This window comes from Prionailurus bengalensis, chromosome B1 (assembly GCF_016509475.1).
Source record: "Prionailurus bengalensis isolate Pbe53 chromosome B1, Fcat_Pben_1.1_paternal_pri, whole genome shotgun sequence".
Lineage (NCBI taxonomy): Eukaryota > Metazoa > Chordata > Mammalia > Carnivora > Felidae > Prionailurus > Prionailurus bengalensis.
In genome coordinates, this window is record NC_057344.1 from 18,112,854 (window position 1) to 18,125,749 (window position 12,896).

Here is a 12,896-nt window from a genome sequence, read left to right on the forward strand (position 1 = left end):
CCCAACCCCCTGACCCTCCCCCGCTCACGCTTGCTCTCTCTCTCTCAAAATAAATAAATAAACACTTCAAATGATTCTGACTACTTTAAAATTCCTAAATATCTAAAGCACTGATGTTTTGAATGTCAAGATAGTTTTATTATTTAGAACATTACATGCTCTTTATTACTTTTTAGTAGGGATGTTCACAATGAATGTGGCATGAATCTAGATGAGCTTAACTTTGGGAACTAGAAGTTGCTATGTCAGATGGTAATATTTGAGTATAGCTAAGGAAATACCTCTGTGGTACTGCAGTGGTGAGCAACACTTGCCTGATGATCTAATTAGCTCCATTAGCATTTCCCAAATGTGTTCTTGTGGGATGTTAATAGGTGATGTGTGGTCTGTATGTGTTTGTGTGTGTGGCGGGGGCGGGGTGGGGGGGATGGTTATATGGCCAGACACTTCTAATAAATGCTGAGTTAAACAGATTCTTTATTTTATGTCTCCTCAGAGCCTAAGATGCTGTTTTGAATCTCCAGGAGGGAGATGTCACAGTGGCCAATATATTTGATTACAGGACCCTTTTCTCTATGGTATTTCTCAGGGAAATCCTGGTGTGCCCAGTAGTAAGACTTTCAGTTCTGTATTAACTTCCTATGGCTGCTGTTAGCAAATGGCCACAAAACTAGTGGCTTAAACCAACACAAATTAATACAGCAATAGTTTTGGAGACTGTAATTCTGAAATGAGTTTTACAGGACTACCATCAAGGTGAGGGCAGGGCTGGGTCCTGGAGTCTTCAGGGAAGACTCCCTCTCCTTGCCTCCTGGGTTTGCAGGGGCTGCCTCATTCTTCGGCTCACATCACTGTAATTTCTGCTTCTGTTGTCACTTCTCCCTCTTTCCTGCAAAATCAGCAAAGACCGTCCTAGAATCACATTTAAATATGGCCCATTAATTTTATAATTGAACTCAAAATATGTGTTGAGCATCCACTCTGTGTATTTCTTTCACTCATATCATGTGAAGTGTTCTTCTGATTAAATGCAATCCCAGTCCCCAAATAATTTATCATTTAATTACAGACATAAATGTAGTTACCAGATATCCACATCCCAAGGAACAATTTGAATGGCCTAAAATAAGTCACAAAAGTGCTTGAGGATTCAGAGAGAGTGGATAAAACATTGAATTGGGGAATAATACTGGGGTTCACGGAGGTGGGGGAATGGACCTTAAAGAATATATAGGTTGTAACCAGTTAAAATTTGAAAGAGAAGCTAGCAGAGGATGAAATATCAGTGCAAAATGAACATCACAGATCCTGATACACAGAGTATGAAAATATTCTGGTGAAGCGCATAAACTCAGTGTTTTGAAAGCAGGGCTAAGAGCCAAGTTGGATTGTAATGTTCGAGACGTGTAAAAGATTGAAAAAGCAGGTTGAAGACAGATGGTACACTTTCTTAATGTTTTGAATGAGGTAATTTTTCTTAACTTGGTAGGTAATTAATTTGGCCATTTATCATGTTTTTCAACAAATAATTCTAAGTACCTAATCCGTGTCTGACACTCTCTAGGCGCAGGCGGTAATGAAGCCACATCATCACCGAAAAGTGGTGAAATCGCGTAGAGTTTTAAAAGTACATGCTGGCCATGGAATAGAATGAATGGGGTATTATGTTGGTTTGCTAGAACTTCCATAACAAAGCGCCACAGACCAAGCAGCTTTAACAACAGAAATGTACTGTCATAGTTGTGGAGGCTACAAGTTGAAACCAGGATACTCCCTCTGAAGGTACTAGTGGAGGAACTGTTTCAGGCCTTTCTCTTGGTTGCTTATAGTTCCTTGGGTCATGTAATTCCAGTCTCTTCAGGAACCATTCTCTGTGTGGGCCTATCTCCGTTTCTATGTCCAAATGTCCCCTTTTAGAAGGACAACATCATATATAATTAGGGCTCACCCTAATGGCCTCATTTTAACTTGATCAGCCTTAACCACCTCATTTCCAAATAAGGTCACATTCACAGGTATGGGCTTAGAACTTCAGCATCTTTTGGGGATGGAGACACAACTCACCCCATAACAAATGGGAAGTGGGCAAGTGAGGGTGGGAAATCCAGAATTGTTTTGTGCTTGAAGCAAAACAGAGGAATTTGCAGTACCCCCTTAATAAATAACAACAGCCTTAGTTAGGGTCCTAGCAGTGGGATGGGAAGAGGCACCAGCCGCAGTGTGGAGCCTGCCTGCTGTAGCACTATTTATAATGAATCTATTTTTAAAAACTTCCTAGTAAGCAACACAACCTCTCATTTAAAGTTCATCTGCTAAAGATGCAATAGAACTGTAAATTTTCTGGAATCTGCAACTCTCCCATCCATTTCTCATCATGATTCTCTTTCTGCTATTGACCAGATAATGGAAATAATCAGCACTGTCTACACAGCATAGATATTTTTATTCATATTAAACTGAATACACTTTTTCCCCCCCGAAATGATAAACATTGCATTTTAAAGTGATTTTTTTTCCTTTTCCTATAGGCTACATTTCTTACTTAATGTCTCAGCAAGTTGAAGATTTCAACATTGTTTCAAATTTGAATCAAATGTATATCTTTTTTTTTTAATGTAAGCAAATTGCAATCATCTGGTGGTAAATGTTGTCAAGAATCATGCAGTACTTAAGTCTTTTTCAAGAACCTTGTCATGCATAAAATCCTTGATGTATGAATTCCTGCAGCCCTGTCTTTCCTAATGAATGTTCTGAAAAGACTTCAAAAAGACAAATTAAAAATCAGTTGTCCCTGACATGAATATCTAGAGAATATCAAGAGCTTTTTAATAAATTCATTTAAAGATGAATACACGCCAAAATGTTTTTATTCTCATTCTTAGAACTGATAGATTGTCAACATTCATTAATGTGGGTGAAAATAACATTATATTGCAAAATCATCAATGGAAAGTAAATATTAAATTGAAATGCCACATATATTTTGATGACCAATAGTTCCACTCCCGCATATTAAAATTACACATGAATATTATGCGACCGGTTCCTGGTCACTGAGGAGTGTTCACCATTTCTCCTGAGAAATACATTACTACTTGCTCTCTCTCTTCACCACCTTCTGGCTCAAATCTCTATTTCTTTGCTTCTGAAATTGCCCAAGGTTACCTCCTAGGCAGCCAGCCAGTCTAAAAGAATCAAAGTAGCTGTTTTACAGGGTTTTGCTCAATGTTAGTTTAGCAAACTCTTTCCATGTTCCGTGTTTCCCTCTGACGCACATCTCAGAAGAATGAAACTGGCTCACAGTTGTGCATTTGTGTTCTCAGAAATTACTGTTCCTGCATAATTGCCTTATATTCAGAATGATCGGACAAGAATCTTGTCTCTCTTACAATTAGGAGTGGTAGAATGTAGTTTGCCATCCCAATGCCAGGAACAAAACTCAAATCTCTCTAAGATTCCCAGCTGGCAAGCTATGAATTCTTACTGCAAACAAGAAAGATTTAAGGAGGTTTACAAAAGGAGTTGTAAGGAATTAGTCAGGGTTCCAGTATTTCTTGCCAAATCAAAGTGTTGTTGGGTTATAATTACTTCAATTAGAAACAGGTTATATTTTCCTTGAAATATATACAGATTTGTAATCCAAAGGAATATCGTTCTGTGCCCTTTCTCTTCTTTCTCTCTGTCTCTTGTCTCTCTCTCTCCCTATTTACAAATTTGGTGGGAGCTAAAAAACAATTTTGCCTCCTTCCGAATTTTGTCTGTGTCTGAGCCCTGGCCTACAACTGTTAATAACTCCCAGCCTTCTTGAAAAGGTGATAACAAGGCAGTCTTGACATTTAGTGCAAATTCATCCCCACTGCTGGGAAAACCACTAATGCCAGGGCCCGCTAATGGTGCATCAATAATCTTTGTGTCATAGGTGAAGACTAGTAAAATTAGCACTTAATGTGGGCAATTCTTTCTGGTCTCCCTAAGTAAATTTATGGAAGGAAGTGGATTAGTCTTTCTCTACTCTCAGCTCCTCTATTTTTAATGTATTCTTTCTTCCTTGAAGGCATCCTTCATTTTCATGGATTTCACATCAACCTCTTCCAGGTTGACTTTTAGCACTTCCGTAAGCTGGCCTACAGCACCTCAATTATCTGACCCCAATTTAACTTTCCAGCTCCATCTACTTCCTCTCCCTTTCTCCTCCTTCCTCCCTGCTTCCTTTGGTCTTGACACAGTGGAGTTCCTCTGCTCCCCACACTGATGCTCTTTTACATTACTGTGCTTGTTATTCTGATGATCTTCTTTAATTTCTCTATCAAAAAATGCATTCAGCTCAGTAGTTTTCTCCTTAATGGAGTCTTCACTTGAAATCCTCTTTCCTAAAGCCTTAGTGAATTTTCCTTTTTAAAAAAAAATTCACAAAGTACTTTATCTCTATTCTAGCATTTAGCATATTTCATTAAAACTATGTAAGAATTCACACAGAGTAGATGCTCACTAAATATATTTTTCCAGCTTCATTGAGATGTAATTGACATAAAACACGGTGTAATTTTAAGATGTATAATGTGTTGACTTGATATTTTATAAAATCACCACCATAGTATTAGCTAACAGCGCCACATCACGTAACTACCTTATGTTTGTAGTGAGGACACTTAAGACTTGACTCTCTTAGCAAGTTTCAAGTATTTAATACAGTGTTATTAACTATAAGCACCATGCTGGACACGAGGTGCCCAGAATATTTCCATCTTATTGGAAGTTTGTACTTGTTGACCAGCATCTCCCATTTATCCCCTCCATAGTCCCTGGTAACCATTATACTACTCCCCGGCTTTTTTTGGATTCTACGTATCAGTGCTATTGTACGGTATTTGTCTTTCTCTCTGATGTTTCACTTGGCATAATGCCCTCAAAGTTCATCCATGTTTTTCTCAAATGGCGGGATCTCCTTCTTTCTCACGGCTGAACAATATTCTATTGTGTATGCATTCCACACCTTCTTTATCTACTCATCCAGTGGACACTTAGGTTGTTTCCCTATCTTGGTTAATAACGTTGCAATGGAAGTGCAGATATCTCTTTGAGATCCTATTTGCATTTCCTTATACAGCTCAATAGCAAATAAAATAAAATAAAATAAAATCTGATTAAACAATGAGCAGAATACTTGAATACACATTTTTCCAAAGAAGATACACAAATGGTCAACAGGTACAGGAAAAGGTGCTGGATATCACTTTATCATTAGGGAACTATAAATCAAAACCACAATGAGGTATCACCTCACCCTTGTCAGAATGGCTGTCATCGAAAATGACAAGGAATAACAAGTGGATGTGGAGAAGAGGGAACCCTCGTGCATTATTGGTACAAACGTAAACTGGTGCCGCTATTATACAAAACGGTATGGAGTTTCTTCAAAAAATTAAAAATGGAACTAACATATGATCCAGAAATTCCACTTCTGGGGTTTTATCCAAAGGCAATATTTCTTTAATTAATGAATTACTTATCTTTATTCTCAGCACTTCCTTCACCATATTGTCACTGCATTAGAAGCGCCCTCCTCTCTAACACTCGGGAGCTATACATTTCTCTGGAGTAGATTTTTCACTTTGCACCACAACCGCTCATTTACATGGCTTTTCCTCTCATCTCGACTAGATTGCAGACTCCTTGAGGTCACAGTCCCGTGTTATATTCTGAGTCTAACACTGTGCCAGCACACAGTGGTCACCTAGGGAGTACTGGGTGCATGAATGGATAAACTCAAAGGGCAGGGTGTCCAGTGCCACGATTTGTGACTACAATGACTTTTTCCCATTGATGTCTGGCTGTATTTCTGATTTGTGTCACCCAGTTTAACTTGTGGATATAGACTGTTTCCGATTTTACTTGTATTTGTTTCTTGCTTACAAATACTGTCTCTCCACTGAGCTGATAACCCGTGGAGGTCTTACAGCTCACATCTCCCTAACAGAGAAGGATGGATGGCTATAGTGATGTGGGCTCTTAGGGACTTGGGATTCTCCTCTTTGCAGGAATTACCTCTAAAACAATTGCACTGGAGCTCATGGAGCCTCTCTCAAACATAATATGTGTTCAGTCAAGTGAAACTGTATTGTGGAGAATATATGCAAACCCAGTGAAGGTGGTATAAAGTACTTTCAGAAAGGATCTCAGTAAAGATCCTCATAGCACATTATCCACAAGGTAATCATCAATTAGTCTGATCAGTATTAGATTTGGTTCATAGTCTACATTTTCCAGAAGTCTTCATGTAAAACTACAAATTCGGAGAATTTTTACTCTCTCATCCAAAGCACTGAACATTGGATAAAGAATCTGAATCTGATCTAGAAAGCTATGATTGAGTTTCTCCATTTTACTGTGGAAAATATGCAGACAGTTCAAACTGGAAAAATGTTTTGTCTCAATTATCTCGTGTTAATGAGAGAATGAAAGATACTTTTTACCTTGATGTACATTTACAGTTGACTCCAAAATACCACTTTCCTCAGTTGAGCTGATAAAACTAGATTTTCAATTACCTTTTTAAAAAAGATGCCCTAATTACTGGCAATTTAAGTGGTGTGAGTATTCAACTGTCTTGTTTGATTGTCATAGATATTTACTCCTTTTATCTAGGAGCATCCTTTGTCATTTTTCATGCTCGCTTTTGTTTTCTGAGGGAACAATGAAGAAAATAATTCCTAGAGAATAAAGAATCAGAAACCACAAATTACCTGAAAGATTTAGGGATTTACGCCCTTTGGAATCTAAACCTAGATGATGTTTTCGTAAGAGGAAAGCAAGTCTAGAAGCTATTCCAGTTTAAAAGAACCTGGTGTCAAAATGCTGAAGGGCTGTGGAATGTAACATTTGAGTTCGTTTGAGGCCTCTACACCTGCAATAATTACCAGTGCAATGTAATGCCAAGCTCCAGCCCGAGAAAAAAATGAAATCAGTTCTATGATGAATTCTTCACAAAACTATCAAAGTAACAGTTTCATAACTTCACAACTTAATTTTCTGTCTAGGTTACATATGCATCATCCAGGTTCTGTATTTTTTTAAATTTTTTTTAACGTTTATTTATTTTTGAGACAGAGAGAGACAGAGCATGAATGGGGGGAGGATCAGAGAGAGAGAGGGAGACACAGAATCTGAAGCAGGCTCCAGGCTCTGCGCTGTCAGCACAGAGACCGACGCGGGGCTTGAACTCACGGACCGAGAGATCACGACCTGAGCCTAAGTCCGCCGCTCAACCGGCTGAGCCACCCAGGCGCCCCCAGGTTCTGTATTTTTTACTATAGTTTTCAAGTTTCATTCCTGGAGAAGAAAACAAGATTGTTGGCCAACTATATTAAATTTTAAAACAGTACATTAATTAACACAACTGCATTTCACATGGCTTATTATGTGGTGTGACCAATGGACAAAACATGATCATACATATCACAGGGACGTTTATCACTTACTATGTGATAAGCAACTGCTTTAAATGTTCTTCCTTATAAAGAAGATAGCAATGAATTCCTCACACAGTCTCTACAATGATGATGATGATGATATATTTAAAGGGCTTAGCATAAATGCTTAGCATATTTAGGCCATTTTATAAAACAGTTATGCTTTTATGAACTGAAAAGTTCCACTGCAGCAAAGCCACTGCCAAAGTGCCTCGTCAAATAATATGAATGACGAGGTCACCAGTTCTCCTGCATGTTAACATATTTTGTGATTATGTCTTTGGTGGGGAGTGGGGTGTTATTATACAAAAGTAAAGGAAAATGTAATAACTAACGGACTAGACAAGGAAGGATTTATAGTTCTTATTTAGAAGTCGGGAGTTGACTCAGGACAGGGTCAGCTTCTCATGAATGCTATGAAGGACTTGGATTCCTTCTATCACACTGTTCTTAATCCTTGGTTGTGGCTTTCATCCTCATGATCACAAGATGGCTCCTATGCTTCCAGTATCACATCTGAACTCCAGACACAAAAAGGGCAAAGAGATAAAGATCCAAAAACCTTCTCCACACAGAGATATCGTTGTTTATATTTGTATAGGTAGTCATTTCCCAGCAGATTTTCAATTCTATTTTTTTTTAAAAAATATTCTTGTCACTTTTAATGTTTTTTTAAGAAATTACAAATAAGAAAAACAGCTTTCAGAAATAAACATATTCTAAACACCAGCCCAATTCGTTGCTTTTACCAAAATTTAGCACCGGGAGATCATATCCCGTCTTCTTCACAAATGTGGGAAAGTCTTCAGGGCTCAATCCCATGGTTGCAGCACCCGTCATTGGATGAAAGTACGCCTTTCCGCATCTACCTTCCAAAAAAGCGGAATCCAGAACAAATTTCACATCTCCATCACCACAGAAGAGTGCCAAGGGTGTGGCGCAGCTTTGGCCAACTTTTAGCTTTTCTAGCATGGCTGTTTCCTCAGCAAACCAAAGATCCCCACTCCCAATGCCTAACTGCTTGGCAAGATCGTTTGAACATGAAGTGTCACCAGCCAATAGCTTTTTTTCTTCTTGTCTGTAAGAAATAAGTTCTTACTATGTGCTCCTTTCAAATGCTGGATATGAGGCGTCATTTCTTCAACTGTTCTTCAACTGTAAACACCTCCGGGTACCCCACGACCTCTGTGCGGATGGCCAGGGTGCCCATCCGGCTGCTGCTCCAGTGAGGCCCACACCTCAGCACCCACCATGCTGCTGTCCTGACCAGCAGAGAGAGACTGCACAATTGTATCTTATTAACGAAAACAAAAAAACAAAAAACAAAAAAACCATACCACACAGTGATTCAACACCAAGAGGACTGAGAGCTTTTAGATTTCATCGGGGCACATACCCATGCCTCTGGGTTGTCTGTCCTTCTGTGTGGATACGCTGATGTAATAATAAAGGAAGAAAGGGCACTGGATAGTCAGCCAACAGTGTCAGCTACACTAGGACTCAAACTACGTATTTTGCAGCTTGTACGAAGGCATGCCTAAGTACGATTTCAAAAGGCAAGCATATTTAAAATCTTTTCAATTTTGCCTTTCATGAGGTACTTTAGACCATAGTCCAGCTTAGCAAAAAGCATTAGAATAGGGCTGGAGTCCTGATCTGGCCTTGGGTCTGTCACTAGTTTACTGGTTAGCTTGATGGAAATTACAAACGTATTCTGCATACCCTGGTGCATCAACTGAGGGGGTCAAAAGAGATGATGTCTAATATCACTCTCAGGTCTTAACTTCTGTGGTTTTATGATTGTTGTATTTCTCTCTTGCTCTTTCCAAATATTACAATCCCAAAGCTTAATAATTTCTTGGAAAAACTGAGCTTTGATGAAAACAATCATCCAAAGGCTGTTTGTTGCTCTTAGAACTATGCTAGGCGGCATGTAAGACAGAAAACAAGTTAAAAACATGTTCCCTGTTCTCTACTGATGAAACTGAGTGCGTATGAAGTGGCCATTATTCACTGTGTGTGCAGAAGTTCCGAGAAGAGACAGGTCAGTATGAAGAAGCTGGAGACGGCACCATGAATGAGATGGAATTGGAACTCCTCTCGGTGGCATTTGAAATGAAATGTGAAGTAGAACGGAAGGATTTGGCTATGTGGAGAAGATACAGAGGCATGTCTCAAATGAAGAGTGACAGCATTAACAGAGATGAGAAGGGAAGCTCACTGTTTTGGGGGCCAAGGAAAGAGCCTATCCCAACTGAGTGAGTGAGCCTATGTTGGTGACTGATAGACCACAGGTTGATCATAGAGTTTGCACACCTTCTTCCTTCAATTCTTATTCTTTTTTTTTTTAAGTTTATTTATTTATTTTGAGAGAGACAGAGACAGTACGAGTCGGGGAGGGGCACAGATGGGGAGAGACCGAGAATTCCAAGCAGGCCCTGGGCTGCCAGCTGCAGACCCTGATGCAGGGCTTGAACCCACAAACAGGAGATCCTGACCTGAGCCAAAACCAAGAGTCCACTGCTTAACCCACTGAGCCACCCAGGCACCCCTGCAATTCTTACGCTTATGCAAATGTCCAGCAAGGACCGGAGTGCTGCTTCCCTATCAAGTCTCTCTACCACTTGCGTACACACATCACACGTATTTAGATCCAGAGCCAACAGGACACAAATTCCTGTGACCCAGAAAGTATAATACAGCCGTTCACTTCTGTACCATGTACCAGACTCAGACTCACACTGTGCATATTTTACTAACACTGTATCTTCACATAGTTGACTCCTGGATCCTGGATCCTAAACTAGGGGAGATTAAAAAAAAATTCTCTTATATTCTTTTGTTGGATCCTTATTTATGAATTAATCAATCATAAATTGCAACCTCATTCTCACTCATCCTTGCCTAACTGGTTATGTCACCTATGCGTTGGTAGGAGAGAAAGAAGAGGCACAGTATTGCTTCATTGAGCAATGAGAAGCCATTACTGGCACCTGAAAAGAAAATGGACTGTTATACAGAGTTTTGTCCCGGCAGCACTCGAAAGAAAAAATAAAGTAGTTTAGCACCAGGAACATGAGGTAAAGGTATTATCTTGGAGGAAAATCATGAGAATCTTGAGTAATGGAGTAGACTTTTGAGCAGACAGGGGAAACTTAGGATTTGAGCTATGGATTGGGAATAAGGCCTGAATCAGAATACAGATTGTGTAAGTGTATTTATCTATGCATTTCCCACCTGGGCTATATGACCCAGAAAGTTCTAGAATCTGAGATTCCAGCTAAGAAGATGAGGGTACCAGATCCGTGTGACTGGAAAGAAGTCAAGGGTGATCTCATGCAGTGATTGTTCATTTCACATAATGTGGGCATTGAGAAGGGAATCCGGCAAGGGCTGAGATGTAGTTCTAGCCTGTGTAAAACTGGGTCATAACAAGTAACAAGAAACTCTAATAGTGATATCCTTTGGGTAGTTCACATATAAAAATAAGGAAATGAACAAAACTTTATAAAGTCCTTTGCATCTTAATATTTATGAACCATTTTAAACCTACATTAGCTTATCTGGAGATTTTATGTTTCTAGATATAATCTCCCTAATATCTTTATAACCTCAATTTACACACTATTCAATTTAAGTTTATTTATTTATTATGAGAGTGGGGAGGGGCAGACGGAGAGCAGGAGAAAGAGAGAATCCCAAGCAGGCTCCACAAGGTCAGCACAGAGCCCAATGCAAGGCTCGAACTCACAAACAGTGAGATCGCGACCTCAGCCAAAATCAGGAGTCGGACACTTAACTGATTGAGCCACCCAGGTGCCCCCAAACTATTCAATTTTTAAAATACTTGACCCTCTATATCCCCATTATATTGGTATATTGTTAAAACTCGGACAAGCATAAGCTTAAAAAAAAACTGCTTATTTTTAGTGAGTAAAGAGGAGGAAAGAAAAGTATGTGAAAGTATTTTCAAATAATGGAGTTATAATTTTAGTTCAATTGTTAAAATACACTTAGGAGATTCTTTTTAAGAAAAAATAAATTACCACATTATAATCAGAGGCTTTTAAGCACTAATTGAGAAACATACCTTCTTACAGTCTGTCTCCCCTAATACTTTTTTTTTTCCTTTTTAAGTGACTTTTTGACACAATGCTATGGCTTCTCTTTGTAGGTAGAATAACTTTACCTGTAAATCCCTGCAGGTTCACATGCCACTAACCAAATCAAACTTAATAGCTCCAGGGGAATCATTAAATAGTATTGCATCAATTTGCTTGCTACATAAGTGGCCTTAGTTTGTGTTAGAAGTGGCCTTTTTTTTTTTTTTCCTATTTCAGGTTATTTTTTTTTCTTCATAGTATTTGAAAGACGGCTTTCATATTTAAAAGGTAAAATCCAAATATAGTTTATTCTGACAGTGCTTTGTAATATTTTTGGGTCAAATCTCCCTTTGAGAGACTGATGAAACCCACAGGGCCTCTCCTAAGATAATACATCTGTCTACACAATTTTGGAGGGATTCCTGAACTGCAAATCCAGTCTATGATATTTAGATGAAGACTCCTACAAACCACACGATTAATTGGTAACTTGTCAATGCAGCTGAAGGAGGACTTCCCATTGGAATAAACATAAATATATTCACTAGGACTCTGGAGCATGTGTGCTAAAGAGGCTGATACGGTTTCTTCCTGGAGGCTAAAGCCACAGCCTTACTAAGCCACAGTGGTTGATGGGAAGTGCTATAACCTTCGTACAGGTATGTGGAAGGACCCATGAACTTGCAGTCTCTTGATGTTCTTCCCTACTTCCCTGGAAGACCACAGCCCTGGGCACTTCATTCCCGTATTACCCACTCTCCTGTCTACATTCTCCCATCATCCATGTGACAAATAGGACGTGTCTACTATGTATCAGACCCTTGGGACAAAACAGAAAAACTTCCTGCTCTGTGTGTTCCAGTGGGGATCCAGGAGAAAAATACACGTTAGACAATGACTAACGCTTTGGCGAAAGTAAACAGGTAGTCCAAGTGCTTTGACACCCCTCCCAACAAGAAGTAGGCTGCAGGCCCTGCCCTTGAAATTCCCCTCCCCAGAGAAGCTCTCCACTTGCTTTGACCAAGAAACAACTGTGGAAGTGGCTCTGTGCTGGCTTCCAGTCCCAGACCTGCAGCCTGGCTGGCTGCTTCTTTTCCCAAGCCACCGTGTTAGAAGTCTGGAGAATCTTGATGGGATTGTATGTAAAATTTCCCCGGTGCATGGAGAGGGACGCAGGTGTGCGAGTTCCCAGCCATGCCTGCCAAAGTGCCGGACACGAGAGTGAAGCCTGCTTGGACACTCCAGAGCCCGTCAGCCGCCAGCTGAATAAACGGAGTGACCTCAGCCAGTGGCATGTGGAGCAGAAGAACCACCCAGGCAAGCT

General features: G+C 39.7%; 1 pseudogene; it reads right to left on the reverse strand.

Annotated features, from left to right (window-relative positions):
* Window positions 1–8,171: 8,171 nt before the first annotated feature.
* Window positions 8,172–8,722, reverse strand: LOC122468579 (annotated as a pseudogene).
* Between the last annotated feature and the right edge of the window lie 4,174 nt (window positions 8,723–12,896).